This window comes from Rhinichthys klamathensis, unplaced genomic scaffold, assembly GCF_029890125.1.
Source record: "Rhinichthys klamathensis goyatoka isolate OS25496 unplaced genomic scaffold, OSU_Roscu_1.1 h1tg000907l_1, whole genome shotgun sequence".
NCBI classification, from domain to species: domain Eukaryota; kingdom Metazoa; phylum Chordata; class Actinopteri; order Cypriniformes; family Leuciscidae; genus Rhinichthys; species Rhinichthys klamathensis.
The window spans coordinates 286448-305818 of record NW_026607253.1 but is presented as its reverse complement, the minus strand read 5'-3'; the positions used below and the strand labels follow the sequence as shown (position 1 = coordinate 305818).

General features: G+C 47.3%; 1 long non-coding RNA gene across 1 annotated transcript; it reads right to left on the bottom strand.

Annotated features, from left to right (window-relative positions):
• Positions 1–1162: 1162 nt before the first annotated feature.
• LOC130078549 (uncharacterized) lies at positions 1163–1704 on the bottom strand. Its single transcript, XR_008805938.1, has 2 exons — positions 1661–1704; positions 1163–1452 (listed from the first exon to the last, which is right to left on the bottom strand). It is a non-coding gene; the product is annotated as an uncharacterized LOC130078549 (long non-coding RNA).
• Between the last annotated feature and the right edge of the window lie 17667 nt (positions 1705–19371).

The window sequence follows — 19371 nt, the reverse complement described above, 5'->3', positions numbered from 1 at the left end:
TAGCAGACACTTTTATCCAAAGCGACTTACAAATGAGAACAATAGAAGCAGTTAAAGCTCCAGTCGGCAAGTCTGGCAGATTGAGTGGATTTAGGAAAATTTTGAATGTTTACAACTCTCATGCCCCTCCCCCACTATCAACAGATACCCTCCCACCCAGTTCATGCTCGTCAGTGCGTGTGCACCAGATTTTCAGTGAACGCCAGGGCTCTCAAGTGTCACGCATTGAGCGTGACAGTCACTCATTTCGGTCTTTTGTCACGCTCTCCCGCCACACATTGTATTTCTCACGCTGAAAAACTATTTGTAATATATTTAATATGCCGCAGCGCCCAAAACTCTGGCCGCGCCGCTCTCACTGTGGAACCGGCATGAATCAAGCGCGTTTCCTCTGGTGTTGTTCGTCGAGCTACACAATAGCCAATCAGAAAATAGCACTATTGTATCTGGGTAAGATTTAACGCAACAACCAATGACAAAAATGGATCCAACCCCCCGTCGGCTGGGTGTCACTCTTACCTGTCTTCAAAACTTGAGAGCCCTGGAACGCAGCATCCATCAACACTATGGAGTATTTGGAGGTATGCTGTCCTGGCTAATGTACCGATAGATTGCAATTGCTAACGTCATTTATACTCTAAATGAGCTTACTTGATTTTCCGCCATCACTCTTCGTTACTGCGCGAACTTCCGCGAACTTCAGGCGTGTGCATGTGATTGTAACGTGCGCGAGGGGTGGCGTGTGCCCGATCTGTGATTGACAGTCAGATCTCACACCCCCCTGCGCTGATTGGACATGATGAACCGGGAGCTGTGGATTTTTGCAAAACAAATAACAAGCTCCAGGTGGAGTTAGAAGCTCGGGGTTTTTTCTAAAACCACTTTATTTATGTTGTTCTGTCAGATTATAGTGTAGATTTCACTGAATATGATCAAAAAAATGTTGCCGACGGCAGCTTTAAACTAACAGTAGGACAATATATGCAAGTGCTATGACCCATCTCAGTTTAATCTAACGCAATCCATGTACATTTTTTTATTTTTTATTGTTACGTTCCAGTCCCCAAAAGGGAGGGGAACCTGATAACCCACCGCTTGGGCCCACAAATGCCAGTAAAGGAGGTATGGAGTCGTGGTGCGAGAAAAGGACACAAATTCCAAATACCGTACAAACTAAGCTTTTATTTTTGCCACGGTAATAATGTGAATGATAAATAATTTTCAGGGAGAAAGGGGAGAGCTGGACGAACCAAAGAAAAGAAATAAACAAAAGATACCCCACCGCTAACCTATTCTAATTATACACATCACCTATCTGGCACACGATCAAGGCGCCCTAACCAAACTTACAGATGGTGGTCCGCCCAGGTCTAGCTGGTGTTTCTAGACAGAGAAGTATGCCTACGGGTGATGTATACCCCGGGGTAGCTCTAAATCTACTCCCCCAACTCCCTATAAACAATAAAGAAAAAGTTAACACAAATAATAATAATAATTCACAAACTCAGTCCTGCTGTTCACAAGTTCCAAAAGTGGAACACAAAACTAGATTTACTAGCTAACAAATCAGATTAAAACATTGTCAAAGCATTGTCAAATGTTCCAATCATAATCTCAATAGAGAACAATAAAGTTATCTACAAGTCACAAAGATCCCCACAAAGGGATACCAACCACACCAACAGCAGGAGCAGAGAGCAGAGCAGAGACTGAACCGATTCAAAACTAGGCTTTTTAAAGAGCCCAGCCAGCTGCATCCACTGACGAGCGGGAGGAGTTCCAAGATCCAATCAGCCGTTGAACCACCAATCAGCTGCCGGAACTGTTACAGAAGACATCTTACCTGTTAGAAGAAATACAAACACAAAAACCACAAGCAATGCCAGAAAAGAATCACTATAATACGTACCCAGCTCTCTGGGGACGTAACATGCCTCCCCCCAAAAGTTGTGCAAACCACCATTTGCACACCATTTAGTCTTGGTACACACGGGACAACACGTCAGATGTTCCTTTGACATGAGTGATGCAGACATTATATCCCTGTAGGATCAGAGCCCACCGCATAAGACGACGGTTCTGATTGTACATTCTTTTGAGGAATGTAAGAGGATTATGGTCTGTGAATACTCTTACAGGCACAACACTAGAACCGACATATACCTCAAAAAACTGTAAGGCCAACAATAAAGCAAGCGTTTCTTGTTCAATAGTAGAATACCGGGACTGGCATGGATTGAACATCCTAGAATGGCCGATCTACACCATCCTTATCTTCTTGTACAAGGACTGCCCCAGCCCCTACCATACTGGCGTCTACCTCCAATTTGAAAGGTTTGTCAAAGTTAGGAGCAGTTAGCACAGGAACGCTACAAAGCAGTGCTTTTGCTGACTCAAAAGCAGAGTTACACTCTGCGGACCATTTAAAAGATATTTTTGGACTGAGCAAAGTGGTTAGGGCTGCTACTACCGTTGAAAAGTTTTTACAAAAAGTCCGGTAGTAACCCATCATTCCAAGAAAACGACGCAACTGACGGCATGTTTTAGGGGCAGGATAACTAGCAATAGCTTCCACCTTGCTAGCAATGGGACGCACTTGCCCACGACCCACCTGTTTCCCCAGATATGTTACAGTAGCCTTAGCGAATTCACATTTAGCCAAGTTGAGGGTTAGCGAAGCGTTCTCCAACCGCTGGAACACCAAACTCAACATGGATAGATGTTCAGCCCACGTGGGTGAGTATACTACTACGTCATCAAGGTAAGCTGTACAGTTAGGGACGTCATCAAACACAATGTTAACTAAACGCTGAAATGTAGCGGGTGCATTGCACATTCCAAATGGCATAACCGTATACTGTACAAAGGTATCGGGGGTCACAAAAGCCGAAATATCAGAAGCCCGTGGGGTTAAAGGCACCTGCCAATAACCTTTAAGCAAATCGAGTTTACTTACAAAAACAGCCGAACCAATCCGGTCAATACAGTCTTCTATCCTGGGCAGCGGATAGGAATCTGGCACAGTTACTGCATTGACTCGACGGTAATCCGTGCATAGACGGGACGTACCGTCCGGTTTTGGAACTAAAATACACGGAGAGCTCCAAGCACTATGACTACGTTTTGCCACGTCATGTTTTAACAAGTAGTCAACCTCATCTTTCATTAACTCACGTTTTTTTTATATTTACCCGATAGGGATGTTGGCGAATAGGAGATGTACTGCCAACATCCACATCGTGCATCAAAACAGACGTGCTCTTAGGTACATCCTGAAACACAGTAAGAAAAGACTGTATTAGAGACACAAGATCATCTTTTTGACTGCCATCCAAATGTTCCATCAACGAAGGTAAGTTTTGTAGCATCTCTGAATTACCAAGACGTTTACACTGTTGTAATGAGTGACGCAATTCCAAACCATCATTATTGTTCTCCTCTAGGTCCCCTGTAGGCACAGGTACCACCAACACCACACTGGATCCTGCAGACTGGACCGGAACACTAGAGGGATTGTCGGAAGAATTACGCACATGATAGGCTTTCAGCATGTTAACATGACACAAACGAGAAGAGCGCCTGCGATCTGGTGTTTTAATAATGTAGTTAGTATCACTAACTTTGTGCTCCACAACATACGGTCCAGAAAAACTGGCAGACAGTGATGAACCTGGAATTGGTAACAAAACCAGTACTTGATCCCCTGGCAAAAACGCACGGTCTTTTGCCTGTTTGTCATACTGTCTTTTCATTCGTGACTGAGAAGAGACTTCTGAGCTAGCATGCGGGCAGCATGCAGCCTCTCCCGCATCTGACTTACAAAGTGTAACACATTTTTAGGGGTGCTACTAGGCGCATCAGATAAAACATGCTCCTTTAACACTTTTAACAGACCCTTAGGTGTGTGTCCGAACACGAGGTCAGCTGGGCTGAACCCCAACGATTCCTGCACTGTTTCCCTTACAGCAAACAAAACAAAGGGCACCCCCTCATCCCAATCAGCACCTGTTTTCATGCAATACTTCCTCAGCATGGTTTTGATGGTCTGGTGCCAGCGTTCAAGAGCCCCCTGACTCTCTGGATGGCAAGCGCTGGAGACCTGATGCGATATGGACAATGTTTTTAATGCAGAAGAAAACAGTTTGGACATAAAATTAGTTCCTTGATCCGTCTGGATCACTCTGGGGAGACCAAAGGTGGAAAAGAACTTGATCATACTCTTTATAATTGTCTTAGCTGTAATTGTCCGGAGAGAAATAGCCTCTGGATACCGAGTGGCACTGCACATAATGGTAAGCAGAAACTGGTTACCTGTTCGAGTTTTTGGCAATGGACCCACACAGTCAACAATCACCCGCTCAAACGGTTCTCCAATCACGGGAATCGGTTGAAGTGGCACACGAGGAACAGGTTGGTTCACTTTTCCTGCAAGTTGGCACATATGACAGGTTTTACAGTATTGCACAATGTCCGATTTTAATCCCGGCCAGAAGAAATGTCGGAGGACTCTGTTGCAAGTTTTAGTTACCCCTAAATGTCCGGACCATGCAGGGTTATGAGCCAGTGACAATACTTGCTGTCGTAGTGGAGATGGAACAACTACCTGCCAAACTGTATCCCAGTCCTCACCGGTATTATGCGCAGTCCATTTGCGCATTAGAACACCAGCGTCCACAAGGTAAGCAGCCCCCTGTACTTTTGCCTTTTCGAGAGGGACCACAGAATCAAAGCATTTATTAAGGCTGACATCCTCTTTTTGCCACTCAATCAGCTTCTCTGGTGTGATGGAAGACAACACATATAACTGGGGAGCGACTCCGCACCCCCTTTTCTCAACCTGCACAGAAGGTAACCCCTCTGGTTTAGGTTCTACATCTACAGGTTCAACCCGTTCAAGAATAGTGTCAGATAAATTCACTGCACACCAGCGATCAAACAAGTACTCTTTGTCCCTGGCAAACTCAAATGTTTTACTACCGCTTTTCTTATAGTTTCTAGATCGTTGTCAATAAGCCTCTGGCACCAGCTCATAGGCACGCAGTACAGTAGCTTTAACCACATCATAACGCAAACTATCCTCTATGGAGAGAGAGGCCACAACCTCCTGGGCCTTCCCAGTTAGCTTACATTGGAGAAGTAGAGGCCAAACCTCTTTTGGCCACTGTAAGGCAGCAGCTACCCGTTCAAAAGAGGAAAAATATGAGTCTACCTCAGACTCACGGAATGGGGGAACAACCGCAATATTCCTCCCTACATCAAAATGACCTGGCTTGCCAACTGAGTAAGGAGACACCCCAGCCTCAAGCTCCATTCGCCGAATGTGAATTCGAGCTTCCTTGTCTGCCTCTATTTTTCTCATTTCTATCTCATACCTCCTTTTGTCTTCCCTGTCTTTTTGGTCTGCTTCTTGACGGGCTGTTTTCAGCTTTAGCCGAGCGACCTCTACAGACTCAGGGACCACAGGAGAAAATGGGTCATACTTTGGCAGAGTTCGAGGCACCGGAGCATCTCTATCCCCCACACCGCCCTTCTGCCGTGCAGGCGAGAGATTCTCTACGACGCCCTCGTCCTCCCCTTCATCTTCTATTTCCACATCCTCCACAGCCATAACTCCTGCCCTTGACAGACTCAATAAATGGCTTTTAATCACTACTAGATTCGCTTTACGAGCCTGCCTATCAACTGTTAGATTATAGTAGTCTGCTAGTGAAAATAGATCCACCTTACGCAGATTACACAATGACCCCAATGAGGGCTCTGCAATAAAGCCTGCCACATCTGAAGTAGCCGCCATACTCACCCCAACTCCAGTACACTCTTAAACTATTCAGACAACTACAAATACTAACCAACTATAGGATAGAACAACCACTACTATGCCAAACAACACTACTAAGCCTTTTCACACCTCAACACCACACCTCAATCACCAAGCATCAATTGGTCCGAGCAACGGGGCACCAAGATCCCGGACGAGTCCCCATCTGTTACGTTCCAGCCCCCAAAAGGGAGGGGAACCTGATAACCCACCGCTCGGGCCCACAAATGCCAGTAAAGGAGGTATGGAGTTGTGGTGCGAGAAAAGGACACAAATTCCAAATACCGTACAAACTAAGCTTTTATTTTTGCCACGGCAATAATGTGAATGATAAATAATTTTCAGGGAGAAAGGGGAGAGCTGGACGAACCAAAGAAAAGAAATAAACAAAAGATACCCCACCGCTAACCTATTCTAATTATACACATCACCTATCTGGCACACGATCAAGGCACCCTAACCAAACTTACAGATGGTGGTCCGCCCAGGTCTAGCTGGTGTTTTTAGACAGAGAAGTATGCATACGGGTGATGTATACCCCGGGGTAGCTCTAAATCTACTCCCCCAACTCCCTATAAACAATAAAGAAAAAAGAAAAAGTTAACACAAATAATAATAATAATTTCACAAACATCAAATGCTCAGTCCTGCTGTTCACAAGTTCCAAAAGTGGAACACAAAACTAGATTTACTAGCTAACAAATCAGATTAAAACATTGTCAAAGCATTGTCAAATGTCCCAATCATAATCTCAATAGAGAACAATAAAGTTATCTACAAGTCACAAAGATCCCCACAAAAGAATACCAACCACACCCAGAGCAGAGACTGAACCGATTCAAAACAAGGCTTTTTAAAGAGCCCAGCCAGCTGCAGCCACTGATGAGCGGGAGGAGTTCCAAGATCCAATCAGCCGTTGAACCACCAATCAGCTGCCGGAACTGTTACAGAAGACATCTTACCTGTTAGAAGAAATACAAACACAAAAACCACAAGCAATGCCAGAAAAGAATCACTATAATACGTACCCAGCTCTCTGGGGACGTAACATTTATAAATAAAAAAATATATAATAGAAGAGAAACTGTTAGTATTACTGGATCAAGTGCTGCCGAAAAAAGATGCGTCTTCAGCAGTTTCTTGAAAGTGGCTACTGACTCAGCAGCTCTGGTTGAGTTAGGTCGATCATTCCACCAGCAGGGAACAGTCATGGTAAAGGTCAGAGAAAGAGATTTTGTGCCTCTTTGAGATGGTACCACAAGACGACATTCGCTTGCAGAGCGGAAGTTTCTGGATGGCACATAAGTCTGAAGTAATGGGTTTAGGTAATAGGGAGCAGTGCCAGTGGTTGTTCTGTAGGCAAACGTCAGTGACTTGAATTTGGCAACTGGCAACCAGTGCAATTTTGTGAGGAGAGGAGTGACGTGTGCTCTCTTCGGCTCATTAAAGACCACTCTGGCTGCAGCATTCTGGATCAGTTGCAGAGGTTTGACAGAGCAAGCTGGAAGACCAGCCAGAGCATTACAATAGTCCAGTCTGGATAGAACAAGCGCTTGGACAAGGAGTTGTGTAGCATGCTCTGTTAGGAAGGACCTGATCCTCCTAATGTTGTGCAAGGCAAATCTACATGACCGGGCTGTAACGGTGCACGCCCGATAATAAGTCCAAATACGAGGTAAGTTCGGGCGCCAGACAGGAGTAATCCTGTCAATATTTTTAAGAGAAAGAACGTACTCGGTTACTAACGTAACCTCGGTTCTCTCTAGAGAGAGGAACGAGTACTGCGTAGTAAAACTACGCTTTGGGGAAAATCCTTTTCCACGAGAATACTGAAGCCTAAAATTATCCTTAATTTTGTATAGATGTAAAACGCGTTGCCGCAGCATACAGACCTAGGTGAGACAGCTCGCGCGCCGATTGGCTGCTGTGCTGGCAACTGCTTAAGCCTATCGAGCAAGACCATGAGTGACGTCACACCCAATGGGGGCGCTTCGCGCCCTTCTGCGTCACGTCCCGCCGAAACGGGCGTGGCTTGGGGCTATAAATTGCGCTCGCAGGCTTAACTCTGTGATTTTTAACAGTGAAGTACAACAGAGTGCACGCACGACATGATACGCAGTACTCGTTCCTCTCTCTAGAGAGAACCGAGGTTACGTTAGTAACCGAGTACGTTCTCTTACGAGAGATACTCTCGTACTGCGTAGTAAAACTACGCTTTGGGGAACTCGATGTAAAACGTCGTGCGTGCTGGGATCCGACACCATAGACCCAAGGCGACCAGCCGGGGTTCATACAGTGCATAATCACCAAGGGACTCACAGGGAATCCTGGAAGAAGAGGGTTTAGCCACTATCTTCCGAAAAAAGGCGGCTTAAGCGGCCCTGCTATTATAATAGCCATATATAACAAGACTGAACTTCAGTCTAGCCCCTTTTGGCCTAATTAGACCGATAGTAACCTGGCTTGAAGAGCAGGAACCTCTAGGTTATAAAACCTTATAAATGTAGATGGGGAGGCCCAGCCTGCCGCCATACAGATATCTTGCAAGGCAATCCCACTTGACCAGGCCCACGATGAAGCCATGCTTCTCGTGGAATGTGCTCTGACACCCAACGGGCATTGCACGCCCTTGGTAGTGTATGCTAGAGCTATTGCGTCCACTATCCATCTGGATAGGCTCTGCTTCGAAGCGGCTAGTCCCTTAGAACGCCCGCTAAACGAAACAAAAAGTTGCTCCGTCTGTCTGAAAACAAACGAGCGCGACACATATGCTCTCAATGCCCTGAGCGGGCAGAGAAAACTTTCGTCCACGTTTTCCCCAGCAACCGGTATGGCAGACAGGTAAATCACCTGTGCCCTAAACGGAGTATTAAGGGATTTTGGAACATAACCATGCATAGGTTTGAGTATGACCCTCGAGTCGTTAGGCCCAAACTCTAAACACGCAGTGCTCACGGAAAGCGCGTGTAAGTCCCCAATGCGCTTCACTGAAGCGAGAGCCAGAAGAAACACCGTCTTGAACGACAGGTGTTTTAAACCAATCTCCTGTACAGGCTCGAATGGATGACCTTTCATGGCTTCCAGAACCATAGAAAGGTCCCATATGGGAACTGTGGGAGGTCTGGGAGGATTCAGCCTCCTAGCTCCTCTAAGGAACCGGATGACTAAATCGTTCCTTCCTATAAACTGACCAGGCGTCTTTTCGGAAAAAGCCGCTATGGCCGCTACATATACTTTGAGCGTGGAAGGGGACCTGCCCTTATCCAGCAGCTCTTGTAGGAAGGAGAGAACCTCTGCCACTCCGCAATCCGGGGGTGACACACCACGAGCTGTGCACCAACCAGAAAATACCGACCACTTAGAGGCATAGAGACGTCGCGTAGACGGAGCTCTGGCCTGCGTGATCGTGTTTAACACTCCCTGAGGGAGGTCAGCGGATACCCGTTGATGGCCCACACGTGAAGGGACCATAGTTCCGGGTGGGGATGCCAAATCGAGCCATTGGCTTGAGAAAGGAGATCCCTTCTCAGAGGCACTGGCCACGGGGCGGTGCTCGCTAACTGCATCACAGCTGGGAACCATGGTTGGTTCGTCCAGAGCGGCGCTATAAGCAGCACTGAGCATCCTTCCTCCCTGATCCGCTCCACCACCTGGGCTAGGAGGGAGACAGGGGGGAAAGCATAGAGAGGACGACGAGGCCACGAATGGGTCAGGGCGTCCTTGTTTTTCGAGAAAAATTCTGGACAGTGAGCGTTCTCCTGAGACGCAAACAGGTCTACATCCGCTCTGCCGAATCTCCTCCACAGTAGTTGTACCGTCTGTGGGTGTAGAGACCATTCCCCTGTCGGAATGTAGTTCCTGGACAGTCTGTCTGGTCCTACATTCAGGCGACCCGGCACGTGTGCTGCTTTCAGCGAGCGCAGGTTGCTGCGCGCCCAAATCAGAAGGCGCCTGGTCAGCCTGTATAGCATCAGGGACCTGAGGCCGCCCTGGCGATTTATGTAGGATACCACTGATATGTTGTCCGAACATATCAAAACATGGCATCCCGCTATCAGGGGGTGAAAACGCGTGAGCGCTTTGCACACCGCTAACATTTCGAGGCAGTTTATGTGGAGGAGCTTCTCTCGCTCTGACCATAGGCCGAAAAGCGGTCTGCCCTCGAGCAGCGCTCCCCATCCTGCATTGGATGCGTCCGTAGACACCACCCTCAGTCTCGAAAAAGTCCCCAGGCTTACACCTGAATGGTACCAGTCTTTCGACCCCCAAGGGTTCAAAGCTGTGATGCACGCTTGATCGACCTTGAGGCGAAGATGACCGGTTGCCCACGCCCTGTGAGGCACTCTCTCTTTGAGCCAGAACTGCAGTGGGCACATGCGCAGCAGGCCCAGCTGGAGGACTGAAGATGCTGAGGCCATTAGACCCAGCATCCTTTGAAAACTCCTGAGAAGGACTATAGCGCCGCAGCGGAAGGAGCTGACTGTGCGCTGAACATCCAGTGTGCGCTGAGGTGACAGTCGCGCTGTCATTGACAGCGAGTCCATTTCTATCCCCAGAAACAAAATGGTTTGACTGGGCACTAGCGAACTCTTTTCCCAGTTCACTGTTAAACCGAGACTGTCGAGGTGGTTCAGTAACATGGCCTTGTGCTCCATGATCTCTGAGTGAGATTGGGCTAGAATGAGCCAGTCGTCCAAATAGTTCAACACTCGAACGCCCCTGAGTTTGAGGGGTGTGAGCGCTGCGTCCATGCACTTTGTAAATGTACGGGGTGCTAGGGACAAGCCGAACGGCAGGACTGGGTACTGATAAGCCTGACCCTCGAAGGCGAATCTCAAAAATCGCCTGTGACGTGACGCAATCTGTATCTGAAAATACGCGTCCTTCAGATCTATTGACACAAACCAGTCCCCTTGGCGAACATGCGCGAGGATTTTTCTGGTTGTGAGCATCTTGAACTGGCGCTTGATAAGCACTTTGTTCAGTTGCCGCAGATCTAGTATGGGTCTGAGACCCCCGTCTTTTTTGGGTACTAGGAAGTATCTGCTGTAAAAACCCCCTTCGCTCTGAGCTTGAGATAAGGGTTCTATAGCCCCTTTGCTCAGCAGTTTCTGAATTTCGGCTCGAAGTAGGTGTGCTACATTCGAGCCCACTGTGGTTTCGACGCGCGCCGCGTGGCGGCGAGGGCGTCGGCGAAACTGCAGCGAATAGCCTTCTTTTATGATGTTTAGCACCCATTTCGAGACTCCGGGGAGCTTCGCCCATGCAACAGCACGGGTTGATAGGGGCTGAAGCGCGCTCTGATCGGCTTTCGATACAGCGGCTTCGGTGAGCTGTGACGTAAGCGCCGTGCTCAAAACATCTGAGGCGGGGGCCGCGCTGACGACAGCGGGCAGAATGTCCGCGCTCGATCCCTCTACAGTTGTTAACTGGGAGGGAGAGGGCTGGACGAGTTCCACAGGAATTGTGATGCTTGTGTGTGGGTGTGGGCGCGGGGGAGCGGGCACATTTACCACCTTTATAGCATCGCTCGCCTGGGCAGAGCGCCTGCACGCCAGTTTCGTTTTTACAGAAACTGTGAAACGTGCAGGAGGTAGCATAAGTGGGCACTGAGTCGTGGGCACATTTGCTACGCTTGTTGCGCAATCGATCTGGGTCGATTTTATGTGCGCGAGCCCTGTGTGTGGGGCTGTGTTTGTGTGTAGGGATGGGCACATTACAGTGGGCAGTCTTACTACACATGAAACACCATCGGCCGTGGCCGGGACACCAGAAAATACGCTCTTTAAAGGATTTATCTGGGTAGCCGTGAAAACGGCTGTTGTGTGCAGGCAAGCGGGCAATGAGACCGGCGTGTTGACTGCTATATACACTGGACCAGTCACTTCTCTTGGGACTGGACGAGCGGCAAACTTCGGTGGGGGTCCGGCCGCAGCGGGACCTGAACACCGTCGTTTTCCTAGGAGTGCTAGGATGACTTCGGGGCCTCGGGTTTCAACGCGATCTTCGGCCGCGGGCCACGCGTCGCGGGGCGGCGGCTGGAAGATCGAGAGCGCGGTCTCGAGCTCTGGTTCTGGCGGCGTTGAGAAGAGGCGCTGGGCGGAGGCTTAGGCTGCGAACTCTGAGCAGACGGTTTCGCACGGCCTGCTGCAGAGTTGGAGCCCTTCGGGAGGAAGTGCCTCATAGCCTGTGTCGCTTTCTGTACCTCAGCGTACCTGTCAGTGAAGTCTTTGACCGAGGTACCGAAGAGGCCCGCAGGGGAAAGCGGCGCGTCGAGGAAGGCGGTGCGCTCCGCGTCCGGCATGTCTGAAAGCGTGAGCCAGAGGTGCCTCTCAGACACAGTGAGCGCCGCCATGCTCCGTCCGATGGCCTGTGCTGCAGACTTTGAAGCGCGGAGAGCGAGGTCCGTAGCGCTCCTTAAGTCCGCCACACAGATCGCGTCAGCCCCTCTCTCGTCCAGCTTGCGGAGGAGATCGGCCTGGAAGATCTGTAGCGTGGCCATCGTGTGCAACGCTGACGCAGCCTGTCCATTAGCGCCGAAAGCGCGGTGGAGCAGGGATGACGTCATGCGGCAAGCCTTAGAGGGCAGCGCCATCTTAGCACGCCGTCCAGCGGAGGGCGGGCATAAGTGCGCTGCTATAGGCTCTTCGACTGGCGGCAGAGAAAGGTATCCTCTGTTTTTAGCGTCGTCGACAGCGGAGAACGCCAGGGAAACAGAGGACCGTGTCCTGGTCGAGAACGGGGAGTTCCAAGCTCTAGCGAGTTCTTCGTGAAACTCAGGAAGAAACGGCGCTGGCTTTGAAGCAGGAGATGAGCGCTCCCCGGGCAGGAAGTAACCGTCCAGTCGGTTGGGGGGGGGCTGTTCGGACGACACCCACTCGAGGCCAAGGCTCGCCGTGGCCAGAGTGAGCACGCGAATCAGTTCCGCCTCGATGCTCACTCTCTTTCCCGTAGATGAGCGTGCAGGAGGAGCGAGGTCCACAGAGCTCGCCCAATCCTCGCCGCCCGACGCCAGGAGAGAGCAGGAATCGCCTTCCCTCAGCATCGCGTCGACCTCATCCTCGTCGGCGACAGAAACGGCGGCAGGCTGCGGCCGTTGTCCGGCGGAGATGGACAGGAATGAAGCCGGTGACGCAGCTCACGGGCGCACCGGCGAGCTATGGCGGCTGGGGGAGGGTTCCGGGTTCCGCTGAGCACGGCGCTTTTTACGGCGCGGTACAACAGCGGTGAACACAGGCTCTTGCAGTGATGCCAAGCGAGTCCGCAGAGTCGCTAAAGGCAACAGCTCGCAGTGAGGGCAGCCGCCGTCCGCGAGCGCAAGAGTAGCGTGTTGTTCACCCAGACAGGAAACGCAGAGAAGATGGCGGTCCCCGTCGATGAGTGAGGCTCCGCACGAGCCACAGGAAACCATCTTTAAAAAGACGTTTGCTCTTTTAGAAGATGGGGTGTGTGATCGCGCCGGCGAGCACACACACAGAGATAGAGAAAGGATATAGGCGCCGGATAGCGCAGCTGGGAAGGCGGTGAAGGCGGCGTGGCCAGCAGCTTCTGACTCGTCCCGCTGAGTTGCTTCTGTCGACGGCGCGGCTTCTCCTCGGATCCAGCGATGTTGGAGACTTCGCTGAAGGATTAAAAATCACAGATTTAAGCCTGCGAGCGCAATTTATAGCCCCAAGCCACGCCCGTTTCGGCGGGACGTGACGCAGAAGGGCGCGAAGCGCCCCCAATGGGTGTGACGTCACTCATGGTCTCGCTCGATAGGCTTAAGCAGTTGCCAGCACAGCAGCCAATCGGCGCGCGAGCTGTCTCGCCTAGGTCTGTATGCTGCGGCAACGCGTTTTACATCTATACAAAATTAAGGATAATTTTAGGAAAAGGATTTTCCCCAAAGCGTAGTTTTACTACGCAGTACGAGAGTATCTCTCGTAAGAGAACCCAGATAGCCTAAATACCAACTCAAATTTAAAGAAATAAGCACAAAGTACATAGGATTCAGTTTAAACTGTCTGTATTTCACAAGAAATAACAAATATATATATATAAATATATACACACACACACACATATCCACTTTAATTTCTCATCTTAGAGAAAACCCCAACAATGTAACTCTTTGAAGTTGTCAAGGCTGCATAATCTTACATAAAAAACAAAACACAGATTCGACAGTTCATTCCTCTCGGGACATAATCATATTTTTCCCAAAAGCAAATATAAGAAATGACAGTCCTTTGTTTTTGTGGCCAAACTACAAACATAAACAAAACGAGCAAATAATAAAATAAAAATAAAAATGTTCCTTAGTTGGAAAGGAACCTGGATAAACCGGGTGTGGAAAGTGCAGAGGTGAATTGTGTGAGTGGTAAGTGGGTGAATGGTGTGAGACCAGCCACGTATCCAGCAAACTGCTAACTTTCAGCAAATGTGAACAACTGTTGGTCGTCAACGGAAAACAGCACCAGGATCCAGGGTCGTTAACACAGTTCGCTTTGGGATTTTTAAACGATCCGCGCTGAAGACAATCGATACGGAAACCGGCTTACTCTCCAGTATCCGCTCCAGCAGAGGCACAGCGATCTACCCGCTGTTGACTGCGTCACCGCCACCCAGGTAAGTGAAAAACACCTTCCTTCTTTAATATTCCACCTTCCAACTACCAGCAGTTCGTTCATGTGATTGCTTTCATTTGGCGTTCGGCTTGCATTGAGGCTTTTCGGTTCTCACCTTGACAAAGCCCACTCTTACCAACAAACTTCACGTCTCTTTCCACACTTCTTTTTTTTCTTTTAGTTTAAATTTCTCCTTTTTATCTCATTACCTCATTTCCTTTTCTCCCTTAAACATCGGAAATGGGCGGAGATGTCATTAATTCAATTAGCCATTTCAGCTCCGCCACAGGGCAGTTCTAGCAATGTGGTCTGAGAAGTTCAATATCTGGTATATATCAATATATATCTGATATCTGGTATATCTGGGGCATGTTCAAGTTCATTGCAAGTGTATGACATTTGGTAGAAATAAACAATGGTAATTAAGTGCTTTTCCTAAAAATGAGAAAGAAAATACAGGGTATTAAAACAGTATGAACTACAAATAAAGTCAGTATGTGAGGCTAAATAGATGTGTTTTAGTCTGAATTAGGTAAAATGTGTGCTTCCATTTCAGTTTCCACAAATCCCTTCACACGATTGGGATGTTCTCTTGTGTTCTGGGCGGCAAGTGCAGTAACTGTAACATTGGGCATATTTTGTAGTATTAAACACATATTTATACCGACTTCATCAGGCTCCGAAAATTATTCACAAAGAACACAAAGAATGGCCTTCTCAGCTGCCATAGTTGCAACTCTTGCGTCATCAGAACAGTGCGTTCAACGCATCACCGTTTCTGTTTAAAAAACGTGCAACGTTTTGTCGGGGCTGAACGCAGCCCTGATATCTGGTCTGAATCTTTTCATTTCAAAAGATTTGTTCAATAACCATTATAAGTTACATTGTTGGTTATGACTGAAAGTCTTGTTGTTATCCTTATTATTAACCTTAACCAATGAAAATATCTGCACATCCCACATTCAGACTTAAAATACCAACTTGTACAGTGAAGAGGGCATGTCGGGGCAGTAGGTCCAACCAATGAAATGCTCATTCACAGCCTGACCTCCAAGAGCGGGGCGGAGCAATTTTGAAAGTCTTAAGGTTATATATAAGCTAGTGTGCTCAACAACGACAAAATTCACATTTAGAACATACACTCACTGGCACTTTATTAGGTACACCTTGCTAAAACCGGGTTGGACCCTCTTTTGCCTTCAGAACTGCCTTAATTCTTTGTGGCATAAATTCCACAAGGTGCTGGAAACATTACTCAAGAGATTTTGGTTCATACTGAAATGATTGCATCACGCAGTTGCTGCAGATTTGTCGGCTGCACATCCATGATGCAAATCTTCTGTTCCCCCGCATCCCAAAGGTCCTCTATTGGATTGAGATCTGGTGACTGTGGAGGCAATTTGAGTATAGCTTTGTGACATGGAGTGTTATCCTGCTGGAAGTAGCCGTCAGAATATGTGGTAATAAAGGGATGGACACAACAGCCCTGAATGTCAGAGGAGACCATGACAACAAGACAAGCCCTAGAAACAGAGCGCCTGTGAAGACCTCGTTGACTAGACAGCCATTGGCACAGACCAGCATCGAAGTCAGGTCAAGTCACCTTCATTTATATAGCGCTTTTAAAAATATAGATTGTTTCAAAGCAGCTTTACAGTGCTAATGGGAAATTAAAGTAACAGAGATTGTTTGGCTTTACAGCAGCTCTAGAATAAAATTATTGTCCAGCTAAAGTTAGTTTTGATTGATCAAAGTCAGTTATTAACTTAGGGGCCGCTAACACGACACCGTTCTAACAGAAAACCCTTAAAGCGCTCCGGCCCGCTCATTTGCACAAAACAGTGCCTGGTGGCTCAAGAACGCAAACCTTGAAATAGGTTCCAAGGAGCAAGTATTGAAAAAACGTGTGAAAACACTGACGGCGTGTACATGCGTATTAAGCGTTTAGCCTATAGGTATGCGCGTTTGAATATATACACTCACCGGCCACTTTATTAGGTACCCCATGCTAGTAACGGGTTGGACCCCCTTTTGCCTTCAGAACTGCCTCAATTCTTCGTGGCATAGATTCAACAAGGTGCTGGAAGCATTCCTCAGGGAGTTTGGTCCATATTGACATGATGGCATCACACAGTTGCCGCAGATTTGTCGGCTGCACATCCATGATGCGAATCTCCCGTTCCACCACATCCCAAAGATGCTCTATTGGGTTGAGATCTGGTGACAGTGGAGGCCATTTTAGTACAGTGAACTCATTGTCATGTTCAAGAAACCAATTTGAAATGATTAGAGCTTTGTGACATGGTGGAAGTAGCCATCAGAGGATGGGTACATGGTGGCCATAAAGGGATGGACATGGTCAGAAACAATGCTCAGGTAGGCCGTGGCATTTAAACGATGCCCAATTGGCACTAAGGGGCCTAAAGTGTGCCAGGAAAACATCCCCCACACCATTACACCACCACCACCAGCCTGCACAGTGGTAACAAGGCATGATGGTTCCATGTTCTCATTCTGTTTACGCCAAATTCTGACTCTAACATCTGAATGTCTCAACAGAAATCGAGACTCATCAGACCAGGCAACATTTTTCCAGTCTTCAACTGTTCAATTTTGGTGAGCTCTTGCAAATTGTAGCCTCTTTTTCCTATTTGTAGTGGAGATGAGTGGTACCCGGTGGAGTCTTCTGCTGTTGTAGCCCATCCGCCTCAAGGTTGTGCGTGTTGTGGCTTCACAAATGCTTTGCTGCATACCTCGGTTGTAACGAGTGGTTATTTCAGTCACTGTTGCCCTTCTATCAGCTCGAACCAGTCTGGCCATTCTCCTCTGACCTCTGGCATCAACAAGGCATTTCCGCCCACAGAACTGCCGCTCACTGGATGTTTTTTCTTTTTCGGACCATTCTCTGTAAACCCTAGAGATGGTTGTGCGTGAAAATCCCAGTAGATTAGCAGTTTCTGAAATACTCAGACCAGCCCTTCTGGCACCAACAATCATGCCACGTTCAAAGTCACTCAAATCACCTTTCTTCCCCATACTGATGCTCGGTTTGAACTGCAGGAGATTGTCTTGACCATGTCTACATGCCTAAATGCACTGAGTTGCCGCCATGTGATTGGCTGCTTAGAAATTAAGTGTTAACGAGCAGTTGGACAGGTGTACCTAATAAAGTGGCCGGTGAGTGTATATGTGCGCAGACGTGTAGTCTTTCTTTACAAATTGACCTCAACAAATTACTTGTCTGGCCTGACCTTAATTTATAATACAGAATTATTTATCGCTTCCGCATAGCCATGTGAATTGGAATTATTTTGACAGCGTTTTTTATCTGTACAGAGGTAAAGGGAAGGAGGCCTACACAGGGGAGAGACTAGTTGACACTTCAGGACTGCGTTGTCGTCGTGTCCAGGCGCAGATCCTTCATCAGATCTGGATACGGCCTGAATCTGGCAGACTGCGGTAAACCTCGGGATAAACAGAGACTAATATTAGCGTTGACGGACGCCATCCTTTTTATGATGTAACGAGTACATCAGGATTTATGGGAAGTGTTCCCGGTTCCACTGACCTAATCTATGCATCCTAACATTGAATTATAGAAGTTTATAATGTGTTATGTGTATGCTATGTCAAAGAGATGTGTTTTTAGTCTAGATTTGAACTGACAGAGTGTGTCTTCTTCCTGGACAATGTTAGGAAGACTGTTCCATAGTTTTGGTGCTAAATAGGAAAAGGATCTACCGCCAGCAGTCAATTTTGATATTCTAGGTTTTATCAACTGGCCGGAATTTTGAGATTGCAATAGACGTGAAGGACTATAAAGCGTTAAGAGCTCGCTCAAGTACTGGGGAGCTAAACCATTTAGTGCTTTGTAAGTAATCAGCAATATTTTAAAATGTATACGATGTTTAATAGGGAGCCAATGCAGTGTTGACAGAACCTGGCTAATATGGTCCTACTTCCTGGTTCTGGTAAGAACTCTAGCTGCTGCGTTTTGGACCATCTATAGTTTGTTTATTAAGCATGCAGGGCAACCACCCATAATAGCATTACAATAATCTAGCCTTGATGTCATGAACGGATGAACTAATTGTTCCGCATTTGTCATTGAGAGCATATGACGTAATTTAGATATATTTCTTAAGATGGAAAAATGCAGTTTTACAGATACTAGACACATGACTTTCAAATGAAAGGTTGGTATCAAAGAGCACACCCAGGTTCCTAACCGACGACGAAGACTTGACAGAGCAGCCATCAAGTGTTAGACAGTATTCTAGGTTATTACGTGAGTAAGTTTTTTTGTCCAATAATTAGAATCTGTTTTTTCAGAATGAAGTAGTAAGAAATTACTATTCATCCAGTTTTTTTATATAAGCTATGCATTACGTTAATTTAGTAAATTGGCAAGTTTCGTCAGGGCGTGAAGAAATATAGAGCTGAGTATCATCAACATAACAGTGAAAACTAATGACATGCTTCCTAATGATATCTCCTAAGGGTAGCATGTACAGAGTGAACAGTAACGGTCCTAGTACTGAGCCTTGTGGTACGCCATACTGAACTTTTGATCGATAAGACATCTCTTCATTTACTGCTACAAACTGATAACGGTCAGATAAGTATGATTTAAACCATGCTAATGCAATTCCACTAATGCCAACATAATTTTCGAGTCTATTTAAAAGAATGTTGTGGTCAGCATTCTGGTTCTCGAAGAACACGAGAACCAGACAAGTCCTCTGCAGAGACCCTTAAGCCAGCTTCAACTCCCCTCACACCAAATGTTGACGTAACGTATCCAAATCTTTATGCATCTTCACTCCAGATTCTGACTTTTGATGCAGCCTGGAATTTAACCACATCATGTTTGTTCATCTAGCCAGAGGAGAACTGGCCAATATTATTGACTTGAATGCACTGACATTATTGGATGAAAACTTA